We start from the raw sequence: 17574 nt of genomic DNA, 5'->3' as shown, positions 1-17574 counted from the left end.
GAACTTATGGGTTTTTCGTGTTGCTATTTTTATAGAAGATCCTTATTCCCTTCGTGCAAGTAATTGGCTCTGATCCATGTAATAAGAACCCCTATTTTTTTTGAGATATTTGATGCAAGATATGTACTACTGAAGAGTAACTTGCTGATAGTGGCAGTAAAATCTCAACCATTACTTGAAATGTCTTAAACCTATCAAATGTTGCTAAGTTTTCCTTAAGAAATGTAACCATGTCATCCTAGTAAAATCATTAAAAAATGCATGAAAATTTCATCATCTTGAGAACTTTATATTTTTTTTGGTTCAAATAGATCAATACAAACCAACTCTAAAGTTCTATTGCTAAAGTAATGAACATGGCCTTGAGCCTTGACTTTGTATATTTTCTAATAGGTTTTAAATAGAAAGTATGAGGAACATGCACTTTTAGTTGAACATGAGTTTAGCATGTACACACAAAGAGATTTTTCCTGGATAGAGTGATGATGATTGGTTATCCCAAAGACCATTTGAGTTCATTTTTAGCTATTTTTATTCTTGGTATGTTTCACATGTGCCAATAGGTTATCATTTTTGTAGCATTTTTAATTCATAATTGGCACATTTGTACACATATTTTCAGACAATTATGCAAAATAACACACAATTTTAAGTGCACATTTATTAGTAACCTAGATAATCATAGAAAAGAGGAGTCTGTGGGTGTCCTTCAAACCACAAAGGATGAGGCCTTGGATTTTTACAGAATTAAAAATTGGGCTTTCCATGAGGTGAAGGAGATAAAAATGAAACAAAGGGATTTTTCCAGCAAGCTAGAATTCTTGGAAGGTCTGGTGTGGGAAAAGAGAGCACTTTTGCTGATAGTATCAACTACTATCAAGGATCTCTCCAAAGTGATTGGAGATGCTGAAGCTATGGTTGTAAACTTTGACAAGACATTTGATACAGTGGACAAGGATCATTGGTATGGAAACCAACCTGAAGAAAATAGGGGAACATTTGAAGTTATAAGATCCTTAAGGCCTTTTCTGATCATCTGACAATTATGGTGGGCAAGCTCAAACAGATCAACTAGTAGAAAGCCATTGTCAATGTTGAGGATGTAAAGGATGCTAGCCTAGAAGAGAATGATGGCTTGGCAAGAGGACACATGTTAGCACTAGGAAGAAGGCTACCAAGGCCAACTAGGATATTGAAGAACTGAAGGTGGCTACTGATAATATGACTAGTCTAGAGTTTGAAGCCACTGAGCTTTTTAAAAACTTTGCTTAGTTTCTGATGTTTGTTGGCCTTTGGCTGGTCTCTATCTATGGACTGGCATTTTTTCTTTGATAACATTTCTTTAGGTGTTACTTAGTCACTATTCTAAAGCAATTTTTTCTAATGGATATCATTCCCAATTCTAAAACTGGATTATGGGAATCCATGGAAGTTTGTTTAAAAATTTAAACCATAAGGCCACTTGGGAATCCTCATTAGTTGTCCCTGAGACAAGATAAGATCAACTAAGCTAGAACATAACCCTTGAAATTATTCATTTACATTGTTAATTTAATTGTCTTGGCCCTTGGGTTCTTGTGTTTGTTTCATAGTGTATTTGTAGGCATTTTTATGAGTGCATTTTTATGATGAATTGTCTCTGTACTCACACATTCTTGGGGATTTCCTCTGACAGTTTTATACTACAGATCATAAGTTCTATTAATTGATGTTTGATTATTAGAAATCTTCTTTCTTGATATTTAGTTTTATATTATTCTTATAGGTCATTTCTCCATGATACAATGATTAAATTGAAGCATGGGACACTAGAGTCCACAAGCATTATAATGTAGCTGGCAAGGTATGTTCTTTAAATATATGGATTCAAATATAACAACAAGAATTATCATTTAATCTTTGGTTGTAATCCTAAAGGTTTACTTGCATTTTATAAGTTATGGAGGTTGGTTATTTCCATGCAGATATTGATGGCATTGATTATGTATTCATCGACAATCCCATTTTTCATGCCTTCAAAGATAATATATATAGGGGATCACAACAGGTGAGGTCATATCTTTTATCCCCTTGATAGGGAAAAAACAAAGTCTAGTGTAAATTTTTTATGGTTACGGTAGTGCATAGACCACACTAATTAGTACAGACCAAGCCAATCAGCACAAAACACATTTATCACTATTTTTTTTTTTTTTGTTACGCATTTTAATGTTTTGTTCAGTAAAAATAATCCAATCCACTCAAAAAGTAGGTTTAGGTTGTCCAATCTCCCAGCTTTTTAAACATTTTATGAGATTTTTTTTTTTTTTTCTAGATTTGACTATGTGCTCTTTTTAGTGTCCAATGTTTTGGGTCAAACTCTATTTTATGAAACTATTATTGTGGATGGGATTTGGGTGATTTTAAAGCTGAGAATGGAAAATTGAAGGAGTGTCGGGATGATAAAGTGCAAATGTTTATGAATGATTTTGCAAAGATAGCCAAAATCTTTAATTTTAAGGTAAAAAATAGTGTTTTGTTGTTGAAAGTGAACCAAAAGATTTTGAGGTCAAAAATAGTGGTTAGGCATTGACTCTATGTTAGGATGATAGTGTCAAAGTTTTTCGCTTTCAAAATCAGAAAAATGTAAACTTGACATGTGAATGTTATTTGTTTATTTGTGTATGGTAGACATACATTAACTAGAAGAGAATGGATTTGACTATGATCAAGTGCATGCTACAATCACACCCACACATGCATGTGTATGTATATGTACATGGATAGATATGCATGCACATGTACACACACTTGCTACTGAATATATAGTTATCTAAAGAACATTAAACAAAGTTAATAAATATAAATGAATTAACTGAGAAGTATAGAGTTATCTAAGAAAGATTTCATATGTTACAACAATCGCTTTCTATGTTAGTTTAATGTGCTTATACAAAACTAGAATAAGGGGGTGATTTCTATACATGGTCTCCTTTCCCCAGTTTTAGAAGATTTATATAAGTATGGTGAGATTACCATGAAATTCTAATCATTGGCAACTACCAAAATTAAATTAATTAGCCAAAAAGGCACAATCACACCAACTAATTGAAAGTACAATGTATTGAATATGAAATATATAACTAATGTATATTTTATTCTATCTATAATATGTGCACATGTATGCTTAGATATATGTATATATACATGCATGCATTATCTTAATAACAACAATAAAAGGACATCTTGCAGTTGAAGTTTGGAAGAATAGATTTGGTAACCAAAAGATTTATTTTTAGGTAGTTTAGAAGTCATTTAATTGCAAGGATAAGTAAATTCAAAAGGTGTTGATAAAAGTTCCCTGATACTATTATATGATAAGGCTTCTACATCAACTATCATGTTGCTCAGTTGTAGGCGAAATGTAGAGAATATTTTCTTTGGGATTTCAATGCAAACACTATGTTTCTTGCAAAAGATTTATGAGAGCTTGTCAAAGAAAAGATACAAATCCCTGATACACTTCGAGAAATACTATTGTCATTTTGTGCCCCCCCCTCCATTGTATTTCCCCACTAGTTAACATTGATTTAAGAGATCTAGGTGAATAATCATGTCAATTAAGCTTCTAGTTGTGGCTTTCCCTTACCTTCACCTTAGTCAGCTACCCATATTCAAATTTGAGAAAATTGGCTAAGAGTGAGGGTATTGGAATTGTTTACTTTATAGAGGGCCCAAATGGGCATCTCCAATTAAAATTTGGAGATAATTGGACAAAGAATGGTAAATTTGTACTATTGTCAAATTTTTGAGGTCTTCAAGGTATTGCAACATTTTGGTGTCAAGGAATATCCACATCAGTGCCAAAGTTATGTAAGTTTCACAATAGGGCCAATGTTTTTGCAAGATAAAAATTTATGAAAATCTAAGGGTCTATGAGATATTTGTGGAAATTTGAGGGTGAGAGGATATATCCATATCCAATCTAGATCCACTTTTTGATTGAATGTTGAAAAAATCATAAATCTTGATTGGTCTTGAATTTCCACAAAAGTTCAAAAAATGAAAGGGAAAGCTCCCAAAAAATGTTGTTAATGTTGCAATGACTCCTGTAACTTATAGTTCTTGATCTATGGAGCTCTAGAAAGAAATTTTAAACACATTTCTCATAAATTTTTAAGGGTAAATTGACACCCATGCTCCATTTAAGAGCATAGACTCTTTTTCCAAAAGGCCATCCTTGGTCGCGTGCTTTTAGGAAATTTCATGAGGGTTTTTTCATATCATTGACAAATGCATCGATGGTGGGGGATGTCTATGGTGTAAGGAATGTTTTCTCACACCTCTGGGTCTAGATTACATGTATACATGTTCGCATATAATTGGTAAGGCTCTTGAGCTAGGGTTTAATTCCTTGCCATGCACTTGATATCTTGACATTTCTCCAATTGTAATTGGTTGCATGCCTTTGAATGAATTAAAACTACTATTTTCACCTCTTCTCTTATGAAATGTGAATTATTGCACCTTCATTTTTTATGTTTTTACGTTTAGGTGGTTATACCAATCTTGGATTGGAAAGCAACAACTTTTAGTGTGAGAGCACTTATATTTGTGTGTGTCGGTTCAATGGGTTTGTTTCCTATTTTTCTGCTACCCTTTGCACCTTCAATGTGGCTAGTTGGAATGACATTTGGATATAGCATAGGGTTCCTGATAATAATGGTAGGAACTAGTATTGGCATTTCCTTGCCTTACTTCATTGGGTCTGCATTCCGCAGCCAAATACATGTAAATTTTTGCCTATCATCTTGTAGTTCCATGTTGATAAAATTTAGTTGATTGAATTTGTAAGATATTTTATAATGGTCAATATCTCTTTTCTAACACAGAAATGGCTTGAAAGGTGGCCTTAGAAATCTGCACTGATCAGGCTAGCAAGAGAAGGAAATTGGTTCCATCAGTTCCATGCTATTGCTCTTTTAAGAATCTCACCATTTCCTTAGATTATTTTTAACTATGCTAGTGTTGCTACAAATGTCAAGTATAGTTCATACATAAAATTTGTTGGAACTGTTCCTGAAGTGTTTGTTACAATCTATAGGTTAGAGGTCTTCATCATATGACATTAAATTTGACGTTTAAAAATGCCTTTCCTGATCATTAGACTCATTCATGTAAAATCTTGCCTCAAGGTTTGGTTAAATAATAGTGTTGCATTGTTATTGATAAGAATTAATAGTGCCTTAATAAGAATTAATGGTGCCTTTAATAATAATTTTTTTTCCATATTTATATTAAAGTGCCTTTAGTGTGTGTGATAGGTGGCTGCTCTAGCTTGGAGCGTGTGTGTCATAGAAGTTGACAACTCTTTGTTACAAAGGAGGCCTTTTTTAGCTTTAGAAAAGGAGGGTGATGGAGATGGAGAATCTGGTTCTTTCTCTAATTATCAGAAAGAAGCCAACTTAACAATTCCAGTGAGGATTCATCAAAAGGAATGTGCATGTGACTCAAAATCTAATGCAAAATGTTTGGATGTAAGGTTAGAATCTTCAAGTGAAAGTACACTCTACCAAGTGGACAATTGTGTTGAAACAGTCATGGCATTGCAATTTTTAAGGGATGATGAAAGTAGAGTGCATCGATCAGACTCTCCAACAATATTAGATGAATTATTTGCATCTCATGATATCCATCTAGGTGAAAACTATAGAATAGTATATGATAAAGTCCATTCATTTGAATTATCTACAATGAATGATCAAAAGAGCAAGGATGAGAAATTTTCTTCTGTAGAGTTTACTGATAGAACAACAAGAAATTTTCTCTCAAAAAATAAAGATTCTAATGCAGATGACCCAATTTCAAAGGGCTCCTCTCAAAGCCTAACAAGATTTCTTGTGACTACAAAAACTTGCAATTCGCAAGATAGCTTTTCAAGCAGCCATGGAATTGGCCTGGACGATTCAAGAAGTACCCAGGAAAATCTGAAAGGGGATAAAATAGTGGTTACAGAGTAGAATATAATAGTTGATGATGAAACTTCACCTGATTTGTTGCTTCCAACAAAAGAGAGCATCAAAACATGTGATATAATAGAGAAGACTTTGATTGATCCACAGGTGACAAACTACGATATAGCCAAAAACTCTGACATTGATAATTTGCCCCCTTCTGAATTGGTTAGTATCAATACAAATTTGAAAATCAAACCTAAGAACCAAACACCTAAAATAGACCCTAGAATTTTTGGTACTTTTGATATAGAGTGGTTCTTTAATAAATCAACCCTGAGAACTAAAGACCTGAAGAAGACCTCTTATTTTCATTAACTCATCTCGTCTTGGGCACCAATCACAATGAAAAATTTGTGCAAGAGGCTATATAATTGTGCATTCTTAATACTTATTAACAATTAGCAATGAGAGAACAGATTTTTGAGTTTGTATATATAAATAGAAAATTAATAAATAGCTTGATTACCAAGACCCTAGGTAAAGCAAGCATCTTTCACATCACTTGTTTTCTCATTCACTTTAATTTGCAATTTCATGACATCTCCATAGGTGGGATTACCCACCAAGCCTATGATCCAGATGTAGGCACATGATATCCTCAAATATTGGTGAAGTTGTCTCAATATTCTTAACTGTAGCATTAGGTATGCTAGAGGGCTTGATGCCTGTCCAACTTTTTTTGGTAAACTTGGTGACTAATGGGCCACCTGCAATGTCTTTGGGTTTCAATCCACTAGATGTGGACATAATGAAGAAACCCCCATGAAGAAGTGATGATTCTCTGATTAATTCATGGGTGTTGTTTCGCTACTTGGTATTTGTTTCTCTCAATACTTTGTCAATCAAATTAATTATTCTATTAAATGGAAGGTTGCAAAATATAATAGTAAAAACTAATTCTAATTGCACATCTTTATTTTATAGGTTATTTGTCTTTATGTTTGTGTATCTACAGTTGGTATTTTTGCTATATGGTATGCCCATGGAACATTTTTGGGCATAGATTTACTGGAGGATGGTCATACTCTTGTGAGCTTTTCCCAGCTTAGAAATTGGGACCAGTGCTCTTCTTGGGAAGGTTTTGTTGTGTCTCCCTTCAAGGTAGGAACACAAGTTTTTTCCTTTGATAGCAATCCATGCGATTACTTCTCAACTAGAAAAGTTAAAGCTATGACACTTTCCTTGACTGTGCTGGTTGCAGTTGAGATGTTCAATTCATTAAATACATTGTCATAAGACGGAAGCCTTCTTGCCATGTTGATGTACTATATTTTTTTAATAGGTGAGACATGTGATTCTGTAGTCACATATTCAACCCAAGCATGTAATGAGGAAGACACATAGAGGTACAACATCTTCCTACTTGACACATATGGGTGTGAACTACAAATAATTTACCTAATTTAAACTTAGGCTTTACAAAGTGTACAAGATTATGATTTAAATTCATGAAAGAAGAATGCTCAGATTTAGTCATTTCAGTGTCTGATGTTCCTTTTTCTATTGTAAACTGATTTTAATTTTTTTGGATTCATATTGTGTAATCAAGCTTTAAATAGAGTAAGGAGAGTTTCCTGAGGCACTAGCTTAAAATGGTTCTAGCTTTCACCTCTCTTACTATGAGAGGCTTTTTTTTTTTTGGTTAATGCATGGAGACAATTTCTATTTGTTTCTTTGCTTACTGGACTTTTTTTGACAAAGGTTGGGTATTTCTTGAGGCATCCTTGAAAGCTAGTTATAGGTTGGCTTTCAACAACTTCTTCTAGCTCATATTATAATCTTGAGAATAAGTCAGGAATAAGTGGCCATGAATTAGTATATGGTTTTAGTAAGCTGATAATATATCCACAAGCAACTATGATGTATTTTTGGTCATAAATAACCATGAATTAGTGTTAAGAATTTTTAGGACATGGTTATCCTTTTCTCTGGTGTGAAAGGCTTCATGGAGCCTAAAAACTATGTTACAAATTCACTCATATTGTAGCCTAGATCCAGGACCAGTTTGTACATAGACTGGGTACTGACATAGTTCTCTTGATGATTTGGATAGGACATACAAAATAGACCCAAATTTACCTAGGTACAGCCTATAACATACTCTTGCTTCAAATAGACTCCAAACTCATGGGTCATCTAGACACTTTTGTGATGCATTTACTTTTTAGAATTGCCTTGAACAACACAATCACTCATTTGCATTTTATTGAAAGTAAGAAGCACAAACACCTAAGGCATTTTTCTTCATACAACATCCTTATGCACAGGAGCTTTAAGCTTCGAAGTATGTTTGCCATTGTGCTATAGATGATTATGTGGTTAAAGCTTACAAGTAAAATAAACTCTCAATTCTATAAGATTACAGTTGCCAATTTGAACTACTTTACTAATGTTCTAGATTTTGTAGCCCATTGGTTATGCTTCTCTTTCATGCTAGGCTAGAAGTTATCTCCATTCATGATAACAAAAAATATCATTTAAGAATACTATGGGGGTTGACACATCCTATGGTTTTATATGACAGGTTGTAGATCATCATAGTTTTGAGACCAAAACTTTATATCAAAGTATTTGCAATTGGTAGATGAAAAGGCTCTGGATGTAAAGAAACTTAACTAGTGAGGATTGACCATACCTTCTTAATTATATGTTTTAGTGCGCTACATTTTTTTGGTATGATTTATTTATTGTTAGATCTTGATAGAGTTTCATGGGTTCACAAGGGAGCATTTATAAGTATCAATGGGTGGTACAGAATCATATGATACTCATAAGCATCATATAGTTGTCATGGATAGGTGAGCATGTTACATGGTATAAATAACATAATTCTCTCCCATATTTTTGAGATATGTCAAAGACTAATAACTACAAGTAGTAGAATCGGGATAAGGTTCACAATTTAGCCCACATTGATTTATCTATTCACTTAAGATCCATGCTCTTTGTCCTTAGTTCACTATCACATGTCACATTGTCTAGTCATCATATGCTCCCAAATATCTACCCTCTATCTCAATCTGAACTTTCATTTCTTCTTGTAGATTGTCTTGTCACTTAGTATTATAAACGATCCTCTATCTTATGTTATAAGTAGGTTTTTTAAGGAAAGGACAACTTCAGTTCAAACAGGGGTTTGACAGCTTCACTGATGCAACCTCCAGAATAATATTTTCAGTAATGATCTTTCCTTAATTGTATTTTCACAGTAAGTGTTGGGAACAATTATGAAGTTGGAAATATGATTAAATACATTCTTGCGATTTAATTGCATATCTCTATGTGCAAGTTAAGTTTTATTGTAGTGTCAAGGGAACAACTGCATATCTTTGGCTTGAAGTGTCAGATGGATAGAAGAGCATACAACGACTTCATCCATATCGGTCTATTTGAGAAACAGTCCATTACTTGTTAGGCATATCTTGATTAAGAGCAATGTTACCAAATAGTGATTTGATAATCACTTAGAAAGAGGATGAAGTAATAACATTTTTCGTGGATTTAACTTGTGAAGTCATAGATAGATGGGAATTACCGCACATTATTTGCAAGTAACAATTGAAAGATTAATCTGGAATACAAATATTATTTTTAGAAAAGAAAATTATCATGTTTGTGTACATGGCCTGGACAATTGTAGTTTGAGTTTCTCCAGTAAAATCTGGTAAACTGTTCAAGGTAGCCAATGGTATGTCATGATTCTGCACAAAATTCAAGGGGTTTCATTGATTGAAAGGCACAAATGAAAATTTTCTTGGTGTAGCCATTATGTGAGTTTGTGTTAATACACTTGCTGTAGTTGAGCTTATGCTTGCTGGTATAGTACTTGAAAGTGATGAAAAGGTGCTTGTGCTTGTAGTAGAAAAACTAACCCTTGTTTTACCAAAGTTATTTCTACTATTTAGAAAGTTGAAATCTCTTGAGATGATAGTAAGGTAACTCTTCTCTAACAGTTGGTGAGGCTGAACATATTATAGGACGTTCAATCTACAATGATCTTCCTCTTCTAGCATACACTCTTCAAGGAGTGGTCTAAAGTCTCTTTGCACAAGAAGTTCAATCAAGAATTCTTCCTTTTCTTTTAGACGATGACAACTCCAAATATTTGGAAGACCTTGAACTTTTTGTTTTCACCTTTTTTATGAAAATTTAAGCATTGGTCATCTTCCTTCACAAATGGAGTTGCCAGATATGCTGAAAATGAACTTCTCCAAAGTTACAAACTTGTTGTAGCACATCATACAGTAAGAATTTCTCAAAAATTTTGACTTTTGTGTCCCATCGAGCATGCCAAAACTGTTAACTCTAGAAATTTCCACCCTATCTCTACATCAAAATATTAGAGATTTCTAGATAACATTGGAATAGCCCAAAGGTGTGGGTGATGTAAAAACAAGACTGAACCTCTAGATTTTAGGCTAGTTCCTATCAAAAAATTTCAATGGTATATCACTTGTAAACAGATGACTAAAAATGAAACTTGTGAGGAAAAGGGATAAGAAGAGACCGATTTAAAACAAAATCCTAAGTAAAATGGTGATACACCAAAAGATTATGATCAAAATTGCATTTCCTTGAACACAGATTGAAAACTTTTAGCAATGGATGTATTGATACAATTTTTGACATATTGGTCTACACATAAGTATTTCAAAAGAAGACCAAATACTTGAAAGTGTTAAAAGGAAATTAGTCACATTCAAAACCTACAATAACTGGTATAGTTTTTGACCTACATAGAACAATAGTAATCACCTAAATATGATTAACGGAAAAAATCTTAAAGGTTTCAGGCTAACACTTATAAGAAATATCAACCATTAATTTTGCAAACAACAAATGACACCCAAACTAGATCTCCAACACTCAATATATTTCTTCAAGGTTCTGAAAAATACATTTTCAATGTGAGACAATACTAAGGAACAACCAATAAATCATCACTAAAATGAGGAACCACCTAGGGTCAAAATCATGGAAAATGGATCCAAAATAGGAGTCAATCTTCATAAAAAATGATGAATCATTGCCTGATAACTATACTAAGTCATAATAGCACCCATGGCTCAGTCAGAACCACCTTCAAAGTTCTCTAACTGATCATTAACCTTCAAAAATACCTGGTCAAAGTCAAAATCTAACCCAAACTAAACCCTATAAAAACTCCTCAAAATCTCAACCAATTTAAATGTTCAGTCAAAACATAATGACTTTAATCATCACTTTTAGACACATGTCTATGGCATATGAATAAGTCCACCATCCTCCATTTTTGCATAAAGAATAGAAATTACTAATGATTTATAATGATATCATTAATATTTTTTACAAAATATGACTCATAAAATAAGAAATATTTACCAACTTATTTAAACAAACCTCTTCATGAACAGTGATACTGAAGCCAATATGAAAGTTGGCAAATAAAACAACACCTAGTGGTCATTGGCATTATAAAATATTTGAAGTGAGTGAATTTCAAAATTTATCAAAAAAAGAATGAGATAAACTATATTACTTATCGTAACGCTAAACTCTTTTCATTTTGCATGTTCCATTGTTTGAAGAGCCTTTAGAATGAATGCATCTAGTGTTTGAAAAATGCCATGATTAGTTTTTGGAGTTCTTCTTCTATTGAAGCTATTTTTCGTGACTAGAGCCATGGTTTCTTTGAGTTTCTTGCCATTATGCAAACTGTGATTGGAATGAGATTTTTGAGTCACCATAGTTGGCTTTTTCCCTTAGTGCTATTGTCATTTTGAAGTATTTCATACTATCATTTTATGTGATTGGAGTGATTATGAGGCTAAAGCTGTCATATTTTAGTCTTTTTGTATTTCTTCTTAGCCATCATTTGAAATCATGACTAGAGATTAGAGAACTTGAAGCTGTCTTTTAAAAAGGTAATACTATTGTTATTACTTGTTGGGAACATTTTCATTTTGAATTGGCACTAGTAGAAGATAATGGTACATTTTCTTTTGCTTGAGCCACCATATCTGGTTGTTGCTATCATTATAAATTTGTATTACTGCATTTGATTGGAGCAACTGGGTCTTTGAGTGATAATAGCTGATATTTTGTTGAGCTATAGTTATCTTTTGAAGTTATGACTACAGATTAGAGCTAGAAGCTGACACATTTGAAAGGTAATGTTGTTTATTTTATTGCAGTGCTAATATTGATTACCTTTCACATTCAAAATAGAAAGTTCCTATTTTTTATAGCCACCATATTTTATATTAAATGTTTCATCTTGAGACTTCTTCTTGCACTTTAAAAACAAAAATAGATATATTGCTACTCCAAACCCCATCTTCTAAGCATTTCAATTCCTTCATTTTTTGAAGCATAAATTGGGGATTATAATTTCTATTTTTTATTTGGAGACTTTTAGATAAGCTCTAATTCTAGGTGCATTTAGACTTAAGCCACCATGTTTGAATTTGTTTTTGTTGTTTTATAGAATATTGCCATTTTCTGCAATAACTTGGACATTTTGAAAGTTTGGTGATATAGTTACTATCACATAATATTTCTACTTGGTATTTTCATACTTATTTTTATTCCTTGTGAAAAATTAAACACTTAATTGTTGTAGAAAAGTTTCTATGATTTTTTATGCATATAAGTTTCTACATATTCTATAATCTATTTTCACTTTTTGGGTGATCTATTAGACTTGTCTTCTTTCCCTTTATTGCTGAAATTGCCTTCTTTGATCTTTTTCTATATGAAATTGAGGGCTTCATTCATTCCTTACAAATACTCAGCCTGTAGAAACTTTGTTTGACTATATTAATCATTTCTATACTTGTTACTCATGTGGTAGTTAGAAAGAAATTTTATTTCCTTTGTCTTTCATTTTGATGAAAAGTGCATTTCTACTATACTATAAGCTACTTTCCAAAATTTATCACAATTCTGATATATATGATTTCCTTTTCAATTCCTATTATATTAAAGACAAATTGTTTCATGTGCTTCTAATATATGTATACAACTCATGATCTCCTACAAATGTATTCTTTCTAGGTCTTTGCTTGCAGCTAGGCTGAAGTATTCATTGTTTTGCATATGTCTTTCTTCGGGAAAATATCTAACTAGAATTTTTCAATGCTTGAACTTAATAGCCAAGTTCAAAGAAATCTAGATTTCTTGTCTGCTTGATATTTAATTTCATTCTTTTTGTTTGATTAATAATACAAAAATGTAAGATATGTATCATTTATAAGGCAATATCATACCCTTACAATATTCACATCTACACCTAGTTACGGTAGTCTAATACCTAAATGTGAATGCTTCTCACTCTTACATAGAGGAATGATATTAGCATATTGTTGTTTTCATTTTGAATCCTCTTTCTTGTATTAAAACCTATCTCCTGAAACTCTATTGAAATTCTTTGTACTTGAATATAATGATAGATGTACTTCATCTTTTCCAACTTATGTATTCTAATAGAAGCAATAATATTTTTCATTTTATTATTGATGATTGTATACTATAATATATATGAGTCCCCTTGTTTATTCTTTAACATTCTTGTAGCATCCTTCTAAAGTTTTGTTCTTCTACTCTTTCCTATAGCTTTCTATTTATATCTACTCATTTGCTACATTAGTTGATACTATGCTTGTTGAAAAAAAATTATTAATAGAAGTAAAATATTTCATATGTTAATACATCCCTTTAATGCTATTGTTATTCTACTTTAGATTAGCTTCATAGGTTTGGTTTCTAGTGGGCACACTGAGCTCAATAACCCTTATGGGAGCCTATTGTTATATCCGTGTACCCATTATAAATAGAACACTACAGAGGAAACAAATATGTTAAAAGTAAAGCAGTTTGTCTTATTTGTCTTTCCTTCCTTGTTGATATATGTTTTATTTTACGGAAATGAATGGCACATTTAAAAAAATTAATGAGACACTTGCATTGCTTACATCCATTGGATCTAACAAATTTCCCTATGAATTTAGGACTTGGATGCATGGATGGATTGTAGCTTGATGAAGCAGATGAATGGAAGTGGATGGACAAAAGATGACTAGTCATTATAGGCAATGACTGGTGTCCATGACGTCTACTCTCTTACTTTCCTTTTTTGTCTTTTGTTTCTATAGAGTAGAATATATATCAGCCAGTTGGAGACTACTCTCATGGTCACTTTATGTGAAAGAATTCTATTCAGCATATTCATTGATCATTTCATTCTTTTGTAAATATCAATTTTATATTTGAAAAATGAATAATACAAGGACATTTCTATTCTTTAAATACAAATGAAAGGTTTTTTTTAGCAACTTTGAATATGAATTTGTTTTTTAGAATCTAAATTTTAGCATGAGTTAAAATTGAGTAACAGTAACCAACCTTTTTTCTAAGAAAAATGCTCCAGAGCCACTAGTGCTCTTTCTATCATCAATATTTGTAGCCCAATCAGTATTAGTGTATCCTCTCAATCCAAATTTCTCATTTTTCTTATAGTATAGACCATAGTCTTTTGCTTCTTTCAGATATCTCATTATTCTCTTAACAACCATTAAATGATTCTCCCTAGGATTAGTAGAGAATCTTGAAACTATTGCAATAGATAATGCAATATCAGGTCTATCGTGTCCTACATATTGTAATTTTCCAATCATAAACTTGTATAATGTTTGATTCACCTCAGCTAAATCATAATTCTTTGACAATTTATGTCATGTCATCGTAGGTGTGCTTACTAGCTTGGAATCTTCCAAACCAAAAGTTTTCAGTATCTCTTTTAAACATATTTTGACTGAGTGATGTATATACCATATTTCATCTGGTGTACTTGCAAACCCACAAAGAACTTGATCTATCCAAACATAGACATTTCAAATTCTTCCTTCTTTTCATTTGCAAAAGCCTTGCATAATATATCTTGACCTCCAAATATGATATAAACAAAAAAATTAGATAGTAAAATACATTTTCCTTTTTCTATCTTAAAGTACTAATTTTTGTTATCATTAGCCCTCTCAAATCCAATCTTCAAAAGATAATTATGAAGCCTTTCATACCATGTTCTTTGTGCTTGGTTCAAACCATATAAATCTTTGTGTAGTCTACACACCATGTTCTTTTTTCTAGCATCAAAAAATATATTTGTTTGTTCTATATAAACCTACTCTTCTAATATACCATTCAAAAATATAGATTTAACATCCATTTGATAAACCTTGGAAACTTTGTATATAGAGTAAGCAAGTAGAGTTCTTAATCATTCAAATCTTGCAATAGGAGTGAATGTTTCTCCATAGTCCATCCCTTCTTCTTGAGCATATCCTTTACAAACTAATCTTGTCTTGTTCCTTGTGATGTCACTATTTTCATCTAACTTGTTTTTATACACTCACTTGGTCCCAATCACATTTTTATCCTCTATTCTATGAACTAGAGTCCATGTCTTATTTTTCTCAATTTGTTCAATATCTTCTTTCATGGCTTAACTCTAGTTCACATCTTCTAAGGCATCGTTTGTTGTTTTAGATTCATGCATGCTACAAAAACATGTATCAATTCTCAAATTGTTCCTTATCAAATTGCTATTGCATCTTTATCTCCAATGATTCGTGTTGTAGGGTGATGTCTCTTGACATACTTTGACAATCTTGGTTTTGCTCTATTTTTCTCATTTGGTCTCTCAACTTTTGAATCAATATGTAAATCTCTATTAGGTAGTTCAATATCTCTTTCATGTACACTAATCTTAGAATCAAAATTTTCCTCAACTTTATTCTGTAACTCAGAACCTAAATGTAGCATAGTTCCTAAATGAAACTCAATTTTCATAGTATGTAACTTGGTAGTCATCGAAACTTCTTGTCAATTTGCAACCTAATTTACAAAATCTTCATTAGTAGACATACCTTCATAAAATTATACAAATAATTTGTATTTCTATGGTTCCTTCATAAATTTAGCATCATGTACTTTTGTATATTCATCAAATTTCACATTTCCACTTTCCACAACCTTGTTAGTATTAGTATTTAAACACGTATAAGCTTTACTTCTTGTGGAATAGTCGAGCAATATACCTTTGTAAGAATTTTCCTAAGGAAAAAATTCACCCAGGAACTAAAAACTCATACACAAGCACATAGTAGACCAAAGAGAGAGAGAGAGAGTATGATTAGAATGACAATGTATACAATATGCCATGATTAAGAGTACACTAAGAGTGCCTATATATAAAGGCCTCTCAAGAAGCATCTAGAATATCTCTAGAAACAACTAGAAGATAAGATGACTAAGCACCTTATCCAACATTCTAGATGAATGGATAAGAATGACAAAGTGTCATATGTGTGTAGAAGATTCTTGTGTTGTAGACAACATGTGGTTAAAAGAGGCGTGGACCCCTTGTGATGTCATCATGACAACTCACAAGAGTGCACAAACTCCTAAGTGTCTCACAAATAAAATAATGCAAAATAATTAAATAATGCATAAACTTAAGTAGGTGTAAATAGTGAATACTTATTTACACCAACCCCCTGCGCCCCACTTAAGTACAATTTAGGGGAATGCCCTTAAGCTTACGAAACTAGGATGAAGATGCAAAAATGAGTCTTAGCTACTAGGCCATATTAGGTACCCATGTACATAATGAAAATGTAATCTCCCATAAAGCAAGGAAAGAGGGAAAATGTCATGGGAAAAACACTCCCAAAAAAATAGAGATAAAGAAGGATGCATTGATGGATGGAGTAATCAAGACCCCCTGATTAGAACATACATTAAGTATATACATAAGAGAATGAGAGAAGGAAGAGAGACAGAATAGGCTCCCCCTGCACCCCCCCCCCCCCCCCCCCCCCGCCCCAAAAGAAGAATGCCAACAAGTGAAAGCCACTCCAATGAAGAAGCTAGTCCAAGAATGCAAAAAGGTGTTCCTCCCCTTAGGAAGAAACAAAGGAAAAGGTACACTCCTAAATATGTATGGTGGCCCTAAAAATTTCTCAAGTATCCTTGTACTAATGCTAGTGTTCACCCCTTCCAACTATGCTGAAAAGAACGAATGCAGATTGATCAATGATGTCTATTTAACTTGTTCCACTGAACCATCTATCTTCTCAACTAAAAAAGAGACCTTCACTAATTCTATTCATAAGGATCCACAATCATGCTAACTTTTAAAGATTGATCATCTAGAGAATGGACATGAGTGTCAGAGTGAGCCCTTGCAACAACTATAGAAGGATCACTTTCATTAATGAGAAGATGTAAGTCCTCAAGTCTATCTCCCAAGTCAACTGAAGTTGGAGCTGGAAAATGAGATGTACCATGATGTGTTAGACTTTTCACTATGGAAATATATGCATGTGGACTTGACTGATGTGACCTCTCACTGGAACTGTTGACAGAACCCCACGTGTCTCTAGTGTCACTATCAGTTTCCACCATGTATGATGTGCAGAGAGGATCAAAGGATAAGCTGGGAGAACTTTCCTCAAAGTGAACATCCTTCTTGACAAAAATCTCATGAGTCTCTAGATCCATCAGTCTATAAGCCTTCACATTGTCTTCATAACTAATG

The 17574-nt window shown here is 32.8% G+C and overlaps 1 pseudogene; it reads left to right on the top strand.

The window, feature by feature from the left end:
- The first annotated feature begins 6585 nt into the window (after nt 1-6585).
- LOC149576623 (calcium-transporting ATPase 1, endoplasmic reticulum-type pseudogene) lies at nt 6586-7340 on the top strand (annotated as a pseudogene).
- Nucleotides 7341-17574: the final 10234 nt, after the last annotated feature.

Source organism: Cupressus sempervirens, chromosome 1 (genome assembly GCF_028749045.1).
Source record: "Cupressus sempervirens isolate cs-2001-9-10 chromosome 1, ASM2874904v1, whole genome shotgun sequence".
NCBI lineage: Eukaryota > Viridiplantae > Streptophyta > Pinopsida > Cupressales > Cupressaceae > Cupressus > Cupressus sempervirens.
This window is presented reverse-complemented; position numbering and strand designations above follow the sequence as displayed.